At 34.8% G+C, this 12865-nt stretch overlaps 1 protein-coding gene across 3 annotated transcripts in view; it reads right to left on the reverse strand.

Annotated features, from left to right (window-relative positions):
• LOC149089891 (zinc finger homeobox protein 4-like) overlaps positions 1-12865 on the reverse strand; it is a 308904-nt gene that overhangs the window by 45285 nt on the left and 250754 nt on the right. The window lies entirely within an intron of this gene.

Below are 12865 nucleotides of genomic sequence, written 5' to 3' on the forward strand. Positions count from 1 at the left end.
TCCATAATATCAAACATAATCCTTATTTTCAAAAAGTTAAAACGGAAAAACAAAAAAAATAAAAACATTTTTAGGGTCTTCACCTGTTTATCCTCAAACCAATCATTATAGCCAAGGAAACAAAGCCAATATGGCGTCCGTCTTGAAGAAGAAGAAACTTAAGAAAGAGAGAAGAGAAAAGTATACATACTGTATAATAATTGAAGGAGGTAGGTGTGGGAAATTATCAGGATGATAGTTTACTGGTTTCGAGGTGAAACACTAGAAGAATCTAGATCTTTCTTCTCTCTTCTCCGTACATCATCATCATGATCAAGGGAGAGTTTTATTTTATTTTTTTTCTTATTTCATTCTCCTCTCCTATCATTTTTACCACGAAAACTGCGGAGGTGTGTATCCTCTTGGTTTCTCAGCCAAAGTCACACGAAGGCGACCCCAAGCAATTAGCGAACTCCCTAAATTATAGCCTTTCCGTACTAGAGGAAAAATCCTCCACAGAATATAAGCCCTCTAACGCGACGATTACTGATCATGCCAACATAAAATAAGAAAAGATATATAAGAGAACAGTCGATCATCTCTCAGACTTTTCTTATTTTTCTATTTCTTAGCTAGGAAGGGGTTAGCGATCGTAAGAGCCATATTGATGGAGAATGGGATGTGTGAAAGATCACCCTCCTGTTTTTTTCTCGTTGCTTATAAACGAGTAAAAGCAAGCCTGGCGTTTAGTAGTCTAGTGTAGAGAGTATTATACAGGGTGCTTCATAGGGAATGTCCAAAAAGAATAAATATTCCATGATTTATTTATTAACTTTTATTTGGTCGTGTTGCTTTCAAGCAACACATGGTTTTCTTTTCAAGTAAACGCATTTTATATTTTGAGCTCGTTCGGGCATTCATGCTTCCAAGCAACAGCTAAAAGTATAATTTAATTCGTTCATATTTTCATATTTCCTAAATTCCAGGGAATTTATTCATAAGTTTGAATAATTAATTCATTAAAAAAAAGTTTTTTGTTGTTTGAGTTCAATTTTTTTAATCCTTCTGTGAAGAAAACGCCCCCCTTATCCCTATCTTTCCCGTGGTAAATTCGACACACTTTACGCGATTTCATCTTGGGCCGTGCACATAGTGGGGCGACCAAGACGTACGGGAGTGTATAATAGACACTAGTGACAAAAACGATTGCATTGTTTTGTTCTACACCGTACGTACTCGAGAATCGAGAGGAAGGAGAGAAAGACGCCTGTACTGCTATGCTATATGTATCCGGATTCCTATTTAACACGTGAAAAGTGACTAAAACCATGAATTTCTATAATCGATACTTGATATTCATTCAAATATTACAGGATAGATTTAAGGGGATTCCAATTAATTTTCTCAAACATTTTTACTACATGATAATGTTTAATGTTAATCAATAATAGCTTATCAACTTGATGTGTGGCTGTACCATTTGCATCTGTTTAAGCCTGACTTTAAGTGAATCCGCATAATACATATGTGTGTAAATCTAGAAGAAAACTTGGGTGCTTATATCAAATAATACTTTTTTTCAATAAAGGGATCTTTGAGCACGTGATGGCATCAAAACTTTACGGAATAACAGATAAGCGATCAGTCTGCTTCCATTATGGTCCAAGGACTCCTGGAGGTTCACAAGATGGCCCGTGGAATATATTTCAGGGGGGAAAGCGGAAATTTGAATAAAAATACTATACACCGAGCGGCTTGATTCGAAGCAAATATTTAAAAATGAATACATCAGTTTTCGTTCAACTCAAAACAAAGAATTTCGATCCCAAAACTATTCGAAAACCTCTTTAATAGATACATTCAAGTATAGAAAAACCTCCACTGCAATTTTTCCTTACATTTCTTAAAAATGATTCCGATAAAACCGGATACTTACAAATAAATAAGAGAAACTTGACGGGGTGAAAAAAAAAGTTTTTTATCTAAAAACTCAATTTTCTATGATCTTTTTACTCCTAAGAAACTAATGGTGTCCGAGTAAAAAAAAAAGGCATTATCTCTTCACCTTTTACAACCAAGCCGTTAATTTTCTAGGCGTTTTTAGCCTATAGGCATAGACTGTATAAAAAACGGATCTTGTATCTATCTATATATATATATATATATATATATATTACAGGTTCGGGTTTTTCTTGAGCTCGAGGCTGTATCGAAAACCCATTAAAGAATGGCAACTGGTCAGTTTTACAGCTCGATAAATGTCCGAATTCCGCTGTATTTAATGTCCGAACTTATTTTGTTCCACTTTGATGACACCCACATTTCAAAGGCATAGATATAACCACAGCCAAAAACCACTGGATATTTCCTTGTTCCTTTTTTTTTCCCTTACCCGAGGCTATATCTTATTTCTCCTGGGTTTTTATTTTTATCCGACTTATCCTGGAGGAAAAAAAAATATAGGAAATGGTTTACTACCGAAATAAATTCTCAGTTTATTTCCGGTAAGACGTCTTGTTTCCGCTAACTGTTACAACGCGTGGTTTATATAACACTGATTTCTTTTCAAAAATATACTGTATATTTTTCCCGAAGATCTATCTGTCCAAAAGGAATAAAAATTCCATGGCTGATTATGAAATTCAAGTAAAACATAGAAAATGATCAGAGAAAAGAAGTTAAATCACCATTATATAAGGTAATGTTCTTCTTGTAAACACTATAATAATTGGAAGGAAATATAAGAAATATTAAATTTTTTTTATGGTTCTAAATTAGAAAAATGTCAAGAAAAATTCGTCGGGATATTGACCATTGAAATTATTGATTTTCGCCTTTTATTCGATTATTTATAATTTTAATCATTATTATTTTAACAAGTAAAATGTGGAAGAAATTAAGAATTTCAATAAGTAATATCTCGGTGAATTTTGTTTTTTGATGTAACAGAGCGCGCAAATTTTACTGATATTTTTGAGAGTTTTTTTTATTAATGTTTAATTCCGTATTTATCACCAATTCAAGGAGGTGAAACTATTTGTTTCCTCTTTTTTGATTTTCAAATTTTTCAGTCGTTCTATGAAAACATTTGAGGCTTATCCTACCGGTCGTTGTAATGGAATGGTCGCTATAACGTGGGGTAGTTATAACGAGCATTGACTGTATTTGGGAATTAAGAGGTCTAACGAAGAACATACATGTTTTAAAAATTTGTTTACAAAGAAATTTACTTTCTTATGACTTTTCAAAAATGAAATTAACTCTCTCAGATCTTGTCTTGAATACTTCAAAAGTTAAATATTTTTTGCAAACTTTTTCTCACATGTTAAATGAAGTTTCCCGTAACCACAATTATCAGATATATTAATTAAAAAAGTTGATAATTTATACTATTAAAAAGTTAATTAATTGAAAAGTTTCATTAATTAAAAAGAAAAACGTACCAAATTAATGCTGGATTTTTTTTTTCAAAATTTTCTCAAACACTGTATACAAAAATTTGGTCACGAATTGGAGAGCAATCAAAAATAGCTTAATATAAAAGAAATATAATCAGAGATGTTATCAAAAGTGGCTGATGTGCATAATGTATAAATAAAATTTTCGTCATCCTAGAGTGAGTTCTTCATGAAAGAGAGACAAGCACACCTTAGAAATCTGAATTGATGATAGAAAATCAAGCGTTTTTCGATCCCCTCGTATCCATTAAAGTAGGTTCTGAACTGAATTCCAAAAAACAACAGTTTGATGTAATTGAGGCCCTCTGGAAACCTCGGAGCCCGGGACGTTTTTTGTGTATTTCTTATTCTTGTGACTGATAGGAACTGAAGATAATATTGAAAAGTAAGTGCGTTATTTTGACCCTTATGTATTAAAGTAGGCTCTAAATTGAATTCAAAAACCCAGATCACTGGAGTGACTTTTGCAGATTTACTGTGTATATTGAAAAATCATAAATTGTTATATTTGACGCAAATTTTTAACAGAAATCTATGGTCTAAGAACTCTGTTATGTTAAACGGATCAATAATCATTCACGAAAACCTGCTTTTATTATCATTATTATGAAAAAAAAGGCAGATAAACGTTTGGTGAAATTGTCTTGGGAAAATATAACGAAAGCAAAAATGCTAAAAAATATGTATATCGTAATATCTAAGGTCGTTGTGTCGTTAAAATCGAAAATAATTAACGTCATTAACGAAAAAGAACTCAGTAGAAATTACCGATTATTGCGCTGTAGCTGAAGTGTCATTTTTCAAAGTTCGACTAATTATGAAAAAAATTATTAATTTAGAAAAAAAATTAAGTCAATTTTTTTTCTAACATTTTTAAGGTTTTGTTTCTAGCATTTTTAAGGTTTTGTTTCTAGCATTTTTAAGGTTTTGTTTCCATATTTTAGGTTTAAGTATCAACAGACTGTCAAATTCAAGTATTTTATAATACTGTACTGTATGAAAAATATAAACAGTATATAAAAATTTATATGCAGATAATGCAGAAAAAATATAAAAAAATTCACCAAAAAAATTTATACATTGTTATTTCGTTTTTTTTCCAGGGGTAGAGAAAGAGAAGGGAAAAAATGTTTTCTCATAACAGAAATGACGTCTCGAATTATTCCTAAATGTATACGTGAATATGAAAAAAAATAAAAAATAAATAATAAGGAAAAAATCCAAGGAGAAACATCATCGGGAATTTATTTTTTCTTATATTCATTTTTTTTTTGTATTTCTTATTCTTATGACTGATGGCAACGGAAGATGATCGATGCCGTCGTCCATCCATGGCTCTCGCTCGCTTGACCACTCACACACTGCGCTCTCTGTCCATCTCTCTCTCTCTCCATACAAAAATGGTGGGAGCAAAAAAAAAAAAAACCGTCCACGAACAACTGGGAGCAACTGCAGAGAGGATGATGATGGGCAGTGGCCACGGAAGAAGAAGAGTGGTGGGCAATGGTCATATGCAGAGGAATTCTCCTCCATCCCTCCTAAGCTGATATTGATTTACGAAATAAACAAAACGCGCGGACTTCTCTCTCTCTCCGTATATGTGATGTGCAATGGCGGGCAGTTTTCGTGATGGGGAGATGGTCAGTGGAATGGAGGCAAAGAAATTACAAGACAATCCGCTGTGGATAGAGGAGACAGAGAGAGAGAGCTTCTACACTAGATGGCCAAGGGTTTCAATCAATTGTATGGATGTGCTCTTTCATATACGTATATCTATCTCTCTCCCCCCGTGTGCTTTCCTTCCCCGACTTCAACGCTATTCCCTGCATAACGAAGAATTGTAGACTCTTCCTTTTATACATATCGGGGGGAGGATGTACAGAGCTTAGATTTATTTCATATCCAGTTCGTTGCCACCATTATCTAAAAAAATATCGATGTTGGTGTGAAACCTCCCATACATGCACGCACCCCGGGCAGTGGCCGAAATGAAATTTTATTATTATTATTTTTTTTAATTTATAAAAGGATTTGGATTTTGGGAAATCCGTGTGGGCAAGTGCAGTTTCTGAATTGGAATTTTTTCAGGTGTTTTTGCTGGAGAGGATTATTCTAGTGCAGGAAAGTGAAATGATCAGTTTTGAGTAATGAGTCCCTGAGACATGGGTAGGAGTTCCGAGAGGAATAGTAATTTATTATCAGTGTGCAAATAGTCATAAGAAAGTGCTACGCAACATGGATTGGGTATTATTTCAATAAGATTCTCTCTTTACCATGTATTATATCTTAATAATTCTCTCCTGACCAAGTCAAAACAAAGAATCCAATCCCGGCCTCCAGCTGGTTAGCAGGTTACTACCGTTCAATAGAAAGGGTCAAAAACTGTCTCTCCTGACCGTGGACATTATCTCAATGACTCTCTTTTTGGCCATGGATATTTTATTTCGTTTTTTTTTCTCTCTCTCTCTCTCTTGACCACGGATATTATTTTGATTCTCTTTTGACCATGGATAACAATGTCAATGATTATGGCTAAGCGTACGCAGGTTTCTCTGTGAAGGGACGGAAGGTAATCATTTTTTTTCTTCTGAAGGGTTTTTTCCTGCAAAATAACACTCTAATCTCAGCTCGAGAAAGGTGTGGGGTGGGGGGAGGATTAGAACCCCAAACCACTCCCTCCCTTGTTGTTGCGTTCATCTACACTCTTGACCATGGATATTATTTCAATGATTCCCTCTTGACCATGGATATTATTTCAATGATTCCCTCTTGACCATGGATATTATTTCAATGATTCCCTCTTGACCATGGATACTATCTCAACGATTCTCTTTTGTGACCAGGAATATTATTTAAATTATTCGCTTTTATATATATGTTTCCTAGAATGTGAATATTACTTCAAGGGGTCCATATGCACAATGGTCATCGATGAATGTTTCAAAAGTTCTCTAGAACATGAAATATATTCCAATGATTCCCAAAAACATGAAGATGTCTTCAAGTATTTCACAACGGGCGAAAAAAGATGGAGGAGCGCTGGTCTTAAGACCTCATTTATTTGACTGATCATGGCACAATATAAAATATAAACCTTCGTGGACCTCAAATAAAAGAGGAATGGAAGCCGGCTGTGGATCGGGGCAAACTGAATTCACCCTTTGACTCAAGGCCAGACTTGAGCAGGGCACAGCCGCATCGGGTTGTGAATTATTAGGCTCTTAAAACGGACTAAACAATCATCTGCTGAGGAATCTAAAACTTAAAATTCCATCAATTTTTTCATGCCGTGTAAAAATATATTTTACGATTTATAAATTAACCGCTCTCTTCTTACATTTATTCCCAGTGAATTTATAGAAATTTTCTTTGTAAGGTTAATTCCCGACCATAGGCTAGTTCTGCCTATAAATATAGGCGCCGCAAAGTCCCTGCTTCTATATCATGGTGGGAAAGGTGCCGAAATGCATGCTTGCTCCGGCTGACCAATAAGTATCTAGTCACAGACCTCGCGTCCTTTCCTCGAGTAGAGGAAAAATTAAATACCAATTTTTCAAAAGTGTGGGATTACTTGATCAATGTAGTCTTTTCTTCGGACATCACCACGAATCCCCCAAAGGCCACGGTCCATCCGAATGCGATACATTCCACCAATAACGCATCTTGTCTGACAGGAAAATCATGATCAGGAAAAGGTATCAAGAGCTCTTCCAATGTGTGTATGTGCGCGCGTTTTCCCGTGGCGTTTCCCAGGGGGATACTACATATGTACAGTATATTATTCCATGCCGGAAACTGAGCCCAGTATCACACACTGACGCCGTTTCAAGTTATTAGCATTGTACTAGTGTCTCTCTCTCTCTCTATCTTTCCATCACATATTCCGCAACCACCACCACCACCCGACACTGGAAACTTCTGGTTTTAATGTCCTTCCTTCCTTCCTTTTACCAAAGCATAACTTTGTCTTGGGTATATGCAAATAGGTCGCGCGCCCGCCGATGTGTTACACTGGAAACACACTCACACACATAGAGAGAAGAGATTTTCTAGCGTACTAATTGAAAAGCTTATTAAATTGGCGCCAGGAGTTCTCAAGCGCTGCTCTACGCCGTGTGTGGCTCTACCCCCCCCCCCCACTATTTTCGATGAGAAAGAGCTGCGAAAGATTCCTCTCGTTGCTATTACAAATATCACCGTGGGCCCAAAGAGTTCTGGTGGGGCCGAGAGGGCCGGAAGGATGACGGGCTTTTCCCGACGTACGGTGGTATGCATGTATACAAGCAAGCAAGCAAGCGCGTGGACTTGTTGAGGATATATCCTCCGCACCTAAGTCTTTTATTACAGATACCTCTCTCTCTCTCACTAACACACGCGCTCAATACCGTTGAACCATGCTTTCTGGATGTTCGAAATTCAGCAATTGAATTACGGCTGCTACTGTTTAGTGGGTTTAAAACCTGAGGGTCCCGATGGTTTTGGGTCCATGCAAATTCGTTGCCGAAGATTTTAAATGTATTTGTGACTCGTTTTCTCTCCTCTCTCTCTCCCATTCGCATCACACTCTATCGAAGAGAGAGAACTCTTCCTCTTTGATATTAGCTTTTGTCTGAAGCATAAAGCTTTTGTCGGCACGCGGTGATAGAACTTTCAGATATGTAATATTTTGAATATTTAGATGTTTCCTCGACGATACGCATGCATTAAAAGCAGGTGTGTGTGTGTGTGCGTGGACTCCGTATGGAGAAATGGTGGGTTGGTTGGTTGGCGTGTATAGTATCGGCCGGGCTTTGCTATTTCGCTTGGTCTGGCAAATAAGATCTTGATCCGAGGAATAGGCCCGGGCTTTACCGGGGACGACGGAAAATTTTCAGGAATTTTCGTGCCCGAGTATAAACGGAACGGCGGAAGAGCGTATACGCACGTGTGTATATTCCTGTTTTATGATAATCTGGTAAAAGTAACCTAGAGAACGTGTATAAGCTGGTCGGGAGGGTAATATTTACGGCCGGGATAACCTGGAGAATTTTGAGGACAGTTAGGTGTTTGCCTGTAAGGGAGTGCATTAAAACACCTTTTGATGTTTTCCCCGTGACTTTTATAAATAATTATTCAGTTTCTAGATTTCGAGCCGGATCTATTCCGAGACATTAGTTGAAACAATACTTTATTGTTATTAAAAACTATTTCGTCCGTACAGGGTGTATCCACGGTGATAGGTACGAAATCTGAGGGCTGATCAAACTTATTGAAAGATATATTTTCTGTATAGCGATGCATGAGTCGAGCATTCAGTCTCTAGAGCAGTGGCCGGGGATCTTTAGAGAATTTTCAGTTTTTCCAAGTTCTTCAGCTTGGATGACAAAACAATCAGTTTGTTTTTATATGCTGAATAATATTCTACAACAATGGCTTTTAAACAGAATTCACGGACCCCTTGGAGATTTCAATGGAGGTTCGTGATGCTGGAGGACAAAAGAGTTTTTATTATAACAATTTATTCGGTAAACGAGTTCATTGCCTCTTCATTTTATTCTGGCAAAGGGAAGTCCTGGTGTTAGTGGCAAGAGTCAGCGGAACATATTAGCTTGAGTTAGGAGGATGCCCATTGTGCGCAATCCCCCATTCCGCCTACATAAGCAGTGGTTCTCAACCAGGGGTACGTAAAATTAGGAGTGGGACGGTACCCCCTATTAGACAACAATCATAGCTTATATATATATAATAAAAAAAATACCCAAACGAAATTTTTTTTTTTTTTTAGAAAATTTAAGTTTTCCCTCATAGCACTATTTCAGTATCCTGTAAGATTGACTCGAGCCAAAGCAAAATGACAGAAATGGCGGTACGGTTACAAAAACAATTTTTGGCCAAAATAAGGTATTAGCAACCACAGATAATTCTTTCCATCTCCCCACAATATATATTATATTATTTTTTTGGAGTCTTCCACAGTCCAGTCTGTCAACTCTCTTCGAAAATGCACACAGCAAATTATGAAGAAATGTTAAGTTTTTAAGAATGACGCTCTTTCGAGACCACTTCCAAAAGCACAGTGCAAAATGTGCGAATTAAAGAAGGTCCGATATAAATAAGTCAAGGTGGACCAGATTGTATTACTGCGTTGTCCATCCCTTTTTTAGAAGGACTTACACAAATACAACGCCACAACAGAGGTAAAATGCCCAATGAGGTGGACGACAACGAGTTTTTTGACAAATGAAGCACTTTCATTTCTAGCTGTTTGATCATTCTCTTCTAGATCATTGTAAATATTGTTTATGCCTCTGCATGCCCTAAAAACACAGAACATAATTGAATGTTATTGGGTATCATCAGAGTCACAAAAACCTAGAATAGGCTTTTGTACCCAACTGCTTTGTTATTCATACTGTTGTATCACCTGTATACAATAATTTTGAATGATTAATGTTACTGCCCAAGACCCCCATGAAATAGTAATATACAAAATTACTTTTTTTCAACCATGCAGCAGTTTTTAATCACTACTCTACTTTTTAAATCCTAAAACTAAGCAAATGAAAAATTAATAAACCACCAAATGATCCACATACACCCCCCCCCCCCACAATAACTTTAAAAACTATACAATTTAATCATTAATTACAATCTGCAATATTTGGCATTACATCGATGATTCCCTCCTCAATTAAAATCACATACAAATTTTGTTGATAGGTTTTGGTAAAAAAAGAACAACAAAACCGAGAAAACAGGACGAGTGGGGGGAGCCCTGCTTATTGGTTTTACATTATTATGTGCAGAAACATTTATTGAGCAAAGGGGTGCGTGGAAAACAAAAGATTATGAACCACTGCAATAGACCAATTAGGAAAAAAAACCATCGAAGAACCGGCATGCTTTAAATTATTTAAGCATTTAAAGCCAAAAAGTGCCCTCTACCGACGAAAAAAAAAACTCGGGAATGTTGCAAAAATGTGGAATTTGGTTTTTTTTACCTCATAGCACTTCAATAACGCCTCACATGAGAGAGCCCATACATTAGTAGCATAAAAAAATTTTTCCCTAAATTTTGGACCGTGCGTTATCAGAAACGATTTGTATACTACGCGAACTACATCAAGTCTCTAATGTCACAGTATCGTAATATTTCACCATAAATTCACATTTCTATCGAAAAATCCCAATTTCTTTAACAGAAAAATATTATTGGCTCCTAAATGACCCACTGCACACTAAACGTGTCACGTAAAACTGCAATAGTGATAACGCCATTAGTGATCCGCAGGATGAAAGAGATGTAGATCTAGAATAATATTGATCTGGAGCTCTATATAACAGCCAAGGTCAAATAAGCATTCCATCAAAAAAACAACATATTTTAGCCCTCAAAAGTTTGTTGAATCACTCTATGTATAAAAACGGAACGCAAAGTATAGGGTATCCCATAAATTTGTAAATAGTTTAAAAATTCTTAAAAATTAAAGGAATTCAATACCTTTGGCGTACCAATAGGAAATTCGTTAAGTACACCAAATCAACTAGTATACTGAACGTGGTTTGCGAAAAATTTATTCTCACGAAGAGGGAATTTGTTTGGTATACAAAAAAATTAAGATGAAATTTTTTTATCGGCAGAGAGAGCGCTATAGAAAAAAAAGCAAGTATGCAAATCAGAGTTCTAAAAAATCCAGGGTGTACAATTAATAGCTCATTTCTGAATTTTCCTGTTACTGACGCTTGCACATGATTTTCATTGTGATGTTGACAATGATGGTTCAAGCACTATTTGTGAAGTTGTTCTACCTCAGCCAGGAACCACCGGCTGAAGCTTTACTTTTCAGAATAAAAAGCGATTCAAGAAAAGTTCTGGTACAATCATTCCCTGCCGGACAAAAATTTGAACCAATTTTTTTTTCTGTACCAAAAGAAATCTCTTGTGAGAACTTGTTCGCAAACCGCATTTAAGAATATACAAATTTTAAAAAATTCTTTGAGTTTTTAAAAAGTATTTACAAACTTATGAGACACCCTGTACATCTTTACAATCCCCATTACCCTTAAAATTATAATCTAAAATCGAAATCCCGACTCAAAAATCATTCTATAAAAACTCAAATGTTTTTCCCTTGAATAATAATGATAATAATCAAAATCAATATAATCAACTCAATAAAATAATAAGCAAACCAAAAATTAACAATAAATTTTTATTTTTTTTACACAAAAAGGAGGAAAAAACGGGGGAAAAAACAATTGATGAATAAGGCATTCGGGGAAAAAGGAAAAAAAAATTGAAATAATAATAATAATATTTACAATTTTTCAATGAATTTTTTTTTCCTTCACGATTTAATACAGACAAAAAACAAAAGAAACCAATGAAAATGTTTTCATTGATGTTTTATGAAAAAAAAAAAAGGAGAAACACATGCTTTTTTTTATACACACTACGCTTAATACACGAACACGCACTATAATACATCAAGGCACAATTTAATACACATGCATCATGTTGGGTGGGGGGGGCATTAGAGGAGGATGAGCAGCGACTTATGATATGCAAAATAATAATATAACTCAAAACACAACCAATTATAACAACACACATTTACATAATTAAAAAATAATAATTCACAGCAGCAGCAACCTTTGATTAATACTGAATAATATTTATAATTATACAACCAATTAGAGCCTGAGCACATTAACAATTATTTTTTTTTTCAAAAAAATTAAATGAAAAAATTATTTTGAACCAAATTTGATTATTTTCCAAAAAAAAGAGAAAAATTACGTTTTTTTTTTTTTTTTTTAAAAATAAACAAAGTTGATTATTTTTGGCAGAAAAAATCCCATTGAAATTTTTTTTCAGAAAGATTTTTTTTTAAATATAACTTGAACAAATTCGGTTATTTTCCGTAAAAACATTGATTTCGAGAGAGAGAAAAAAAACAAATTTGATTATTTTCCTTCAATTATAACAGACGAATACCGTTATAGCGAAAATCTCGTTTTAACGAACACTTTTCTAATCCACCAGGAAAGTTTACATAGGAACAATGCAAAAACCTGGAATTATAACGATATTTCACTATAACGAAGTGATTTCTCCGGTCTTTTGGAGTTCGTTATAACGGGATTCGACTGTATTCCCAAAAAAATTTTGAATTTTTTTTTCCCCTGTGATACACAAAAGTGAATTTTGTTCAAATTTTTTTTTTTTTAAAACAAATTTGATTTTCTTCGAAAAAAAATTATTTTTGGGGAAAAATTCAATAAACTTTCATTTTAATCAAAATTTCAAACAAATTTGATTATTTTTTCGAATTAATTTCTATTACTATGTTCCTTTTCAACTTCTAACAAAATTTTTCAATTCTCTTTTCTCACTTATCTCAAGTTAAAAAAAAATTAATTTAAAAAAATGGACTCTAGAGATAAAG

The sequence above is a fragment of the Pholcus phalangioides genome, unplaced genomic scaffold, assembly GCF_987345545.1.
Source record: "Pholcus phalangioides strain wild (caught in Gottingen) unplaced genomic scaffold, Ppha-v1.0 ptg000001l_1, whole genome shotgun sequence".
Taxonomy (NCBI): Eukaryota; Metazoa; Arthropoda; class Arachnida; order Araneae; family Pholcidae; genus Pholcus; species Pholcus phalangioides.